Here is a 4838-nt window from a genome sequence, read left to right on the forward strand (position 1 = left end):
GTGAACTCTAGTAATATGCTAAATAAGTTTTCTAAGAGAAATAAAACCTCATGATTTAGGGCTTATGCCAGTCTGAGACCTTCACAAAAGGCAGAGAATCTCGTATTTGCCTCCTGTGGGGTTTCTTTAACCTTCTTCTGAAATATCTGCTGCTGGCCACATTTAGAGACTGGATACTGGACTAGATAGACCACATATCCAGTTCCTATGTCAAAATCAAATTATGATATTGTGGATCTCCAGTTGGGAAAGGTTCCCTAGTGTGCATCCATGATACACAAAATTATTTTTGTTTCATGCTCCATATTAACATAAAAGGAAGACATACCTACCCAAGAGAGCTTACGCTTTCTAAAAATGGCAAAACCAGACAGAGAAAGAGCATGGAAGGAGGGGGAGAGAAAGGAACAATAAACCAGTCAAAAAGGTCAGGTGGCATATCTGTTTGGGCAAGCTTCTCATCCAATAATAATACCTACAGAATAGCCAGCAGCATCTCTCCTGAAGACAAGCAACTAAGAGCAAACCTGCAGTATAATTGGCAGAAAGGTGAAAATGCTGAGCCTTTAAAGATTACTTTGTTGCTATGCTAAATTTGTTCATATGATGGCTAGATATTATGGACAAGCACATTAACAATGCCTAGACAAATGGAGTGTTGAAAAACCTTCAAGAAAACAAATAATCTCTTTTTCTATCCTACATATTTTTTAGTCACCTATCCCTATGGCATCAAAACAATGACATGCCATAAAGAGAACAAGATGATCCCTGTCAGGGGGGGTGGAGGTGAAAATTAGGTTCTGGAAGCAGAGGCATAGGTGTGGTACTGAAAACATGAGATAGAAGCGTAGCCAGAGAAAGCTACATAACAATATGTGGGCCTAGAACTTGGGACAACTGACATCCCTATACTACCACAGGAAGGCCATACGGAGATTCATCCAAGCAGCATTATGGAGCTTAGATGCCACAGGACATACCAGAGTGACAGCAGCGGTAGCCCTCTGATAGGCCAACTCACACTCACTCATGCCTGTCACCCCAATCGGGGTATGGGCCACCAACCACAGATCTCCAGAGTCCTCTATCCTTTTTAAACCCCAGGGAGACCCTTCCATTTTGTCTTCAACTGGCTAAAGAAGGAGCCTCTCCACCCCTCAAGATACTTGAAGGAAACTGGAACAAAGGACAGTAACTACAGGGGATGTGAGTGATTGCTGGACCCAGGCTAAAAGGAGATTAGTCTGTAAAAGGGAGTATTCTGGAACTGATGAGGATCTTATCTGTATTTAGTTTGATTAGACATAGATTTGCACATTTTATTTTATTTTGCTTGGTGACTTACTTTGTTCTATCTGTTACTACTTGGAACCACTTAAATCCTACTTTCTGTATTTAATAAAATCACTTTTTACTTATTAATTAACTCAGAGTATGTGTTAATACCCGAGGGAGCAAACAACTGTGCATATCTCTCTGTCAGTGTTATAGAGGGCGAACAATTTATGAGTTTACCCTGTATACGCTTTATACAGGGTAAAACAGATTTATTTGGGTTTAGATCCCATTGGGAGTTGGGCATCTGAGTGTTAAAGACAAGCACATTTCTGTGAGCTGTTTTCAGGTAAAGCTGCAGCTTTGGGGCAAGTAATTCAGACCCTGGGTCTTTGTTGGAGCAGATGGGAGTGTCTGGCTCAGCAAGACAGGGTGCTGGAGTCCTGAGCTGGCAGGGAAAACAGGGATAGAAGTAGTCTTGGCACATCGGGTGGCAACTCCCAAGGGGGTTTCTGTGATCCAACCTGTCACACCAGGGAAAAGAGGAATGGCAATGGCACAATAATTTATACTTTTATTGTGGTACATTAGGGTATGCCCTTGCCTCTCACCCATCACGGACCTCGGCCACCAAGGAATTGGGAAACAAGTGAGCCCAGGCCATATAGTGGGGGGCCAGCCTGGGCACCACCAGGGCACTATGCTCCAGAACTACCCCTTAACCCTCAAAGACAACCCAATCCAGGACATGTGGGTCCTCCCCACACTTCCAAGAACAAATACAGTTATGTACATAGATGGGGCCACGCCTATTCCCCCTCAGTGGGCCCTGATCAACTCTGGGGCTGCCAACAATTTCGTAGACGCTAAAGTTGCTTGAGAACAACAAATACCCCTCTGTTTAAAGCCTACATCAGTTCTTGTAGAGATGATAATGGGTCACACTTTTCCTCAGGATCAGTGATGCAGGAAACAGTATTCCACCTAGAGGCTATACTTCAGTGTCATTGAGAAGAACTACAATTCAGTGATTCATTCTCCACACTTCCCCACCAATTCTTGGAATCATCTCACTGCAGCAGCATGACCCTTGCATCTCCTCGTGAGAGAAAAGAATCAGCTTCCCCTCTGAATACTGCCAAAAGGTCTGGCTGCGTGCAGCCAGTCTCTCCAGTCCTGGACTCATGCAGCTGATTAGAAGCATCAGCACCTGTGTGGGAACCCCAGATGGCAGCAGCTATCCAGAAGGAATTGTTCCCATGCATGAGTCTCGATCTCCCTGACAAGTATCGGGATTATGCAGATGTTTTTTAAAAGAAAAATGCAGAAACACTACTTCCACATTGGGACTACAGCTACCCCATAGAGCACTCCTGGGAACCTGCTGCCCCATCGTGGTAAAAAGGTTTAATTGAGACCATCCATGCCCAGCTCCAACCCAGAGGAAAGTTGGGGTTAATGTAAGGATCCAGGGGACTATAACCCAGGTCTTCAGAGCCTAGGACAGATGACATTCCCACATTGCCACCAGGAGGGCATGCAGAGCTACATGCAAGGAACACTGTGGAGATTAGCCGCCACAAGAAGTACCATCCAATGGGTCCAGAGTGACAGCACTCTGATTGTCCAAAAGCACTATTTAACACTGGAGGTTGGCCCAGGAAGTCATCTGGGCAACCACACAGACCTCTGGCCTGCTATGACTCCAGCCTGCACCTTGCTTTTTGATTTCCAGTCTTTGACCCCAGTCTGACTCTGAACTCTTGCCTGCTCATTCCAGCCTCGTATCTATCTTTGATCTCCTGCCTCTGACCACAGCCTGACTCTGACCCAGATGCCTGTCTCCCAATTCCGGGTACTACCACTGATCTCTGGTCTCCAACCCTGGCCTGACTCCGATCCTAATTCTTACTTATCAATCCTGGCTCTAGCGATTACCCCGATTCGTGCACACTGACTGCCATCTTGTGGCCATGTTTGACTTGTGGACACCCGCACAGCTCTGACCGTTAGGCCAGACCTCCTACACCCCAGTCCCTTACAGCTAAGTTCTAACATTGCTGAAAGAGTCACCCATAGTAGCAAAGGAGAATGTGCTTGAGGATTTGTTTTTGTTGGAAATTGTGAAGCAATCTGCTAAATTAAGCAGCACATTCTTGCATATTGAATAATTTTGTTACTTTTGTTTTGAGAAACACTCACTGGCCCTCCTCTTATTAATTCTCTGGTCTGCCCAGGCGCATTTGGCCAGGAAAGGCAAAGATTTTAACATATAAATGTTTTTTAGATATGGTAATTACTGTATTAGTGCTCAGTGTATCATATCTGTAATGCATTATCATGAATTGGCAGCTGGTGTACTACACCAGAGTAAATTAAAAAAGAGTTGATTAAGTAAGAGAAAGTTATTTGCCTTTTAAACTTCTGAAGTCTTACCAGGCTTTATGAGCAATATTAAGGATTTGCACTTTCTTGAGACAAAGAAGAGTAAATGAAGGTCAACAGAAAATGAGTTGCTTGTTTTTGGTAAATTAGACCTTCATTAAAATAAGTGACATTATTATACATAGTGAAGAAGCAACTTCACTGAAAATAGAAATCTTTGCAAAGAATAGTGTACTTTTGAGAAAGTATCTTTGTGAAAAAAAAATCTTGTTAAAATAAGTAGTGTGGTTAGTCTGAGAGAAAAGGGGAGGATATAATTGAAAACACATTTCCTGAGGAATGATATCTGAAAACAGTGATTCAGCTTTTAAAAACAAACTGCAAATTATATTCCCATACAGTTAACAAAGCAAGTGATTCCTCTGATTCCTAACACATGTCATCATAACAAATCAGAAAAATATGGCTCGCTTTCTCAACTTACCAAGGTTAAAATTCGGTATTTCACCGATCAAGGAACAAGGAGACACTCAATGAAATTGGAAGGCAAATAAAATTAAAACGGATAAAAACCATTTTTTACATAATCTGAAGAAGCTGTTGCCAAAAGATATAATGGAAACCAAGAGCTCAATATGAATCTGAAAAGAGGACTAGCCATTTATACGAGTGAGAACATCCACAGTTACATTATAAAGGATAACAAAAACAAAAAAAGGAATATAAATCCTCATGCTTCAGGGCAACTGTTAGGATTAGAAAAAAATAGGGTTATTTCCCTATTCTCCACTATCAGGTTCCTTACCCAAAACATCTGGTACTGAACATTGTCAGAGACAGGATACTGAATTAGATGGGCCATGGATCTGATGCAGTATGGCAAGTCCTGTTTTTTCTCGGTTAAGAACAACCTAATATATGATATTAGGTCTGTGGGTGAAAACGTTTCCTAGCAATTATCCTAGATCTAAACAATGGAGTAAATACCTACAAAATACAACATTATCATTTTTACATTCTGGGTCTGATTCAATATGGCAATTTGCATGGTACGTACCTAAGAATCAACAGCTTGTTCTCTGCTGTACAAGAAAGAAAGGAAGAAATGCTCCATGCCTATAGGGCCTATATTTAGGTTATATAAATGCTGCCATAAACTTTTCACTTGAGAACAT

The sequence above is a fragment of the Chrysemys picta genome, chromosome 3, assembly GCF_011386835.1.
Source record: "Chrysemys picta bellii isolate R12L10 chromosome 3, ASM1138683v2, whole genome shotgun sequence".
Classification (NCBI taxonomy): Eukaryota; Metazoa; Chordata; order Testudines; family Emydidae; genus Chrysemys; species Chrysemys picta.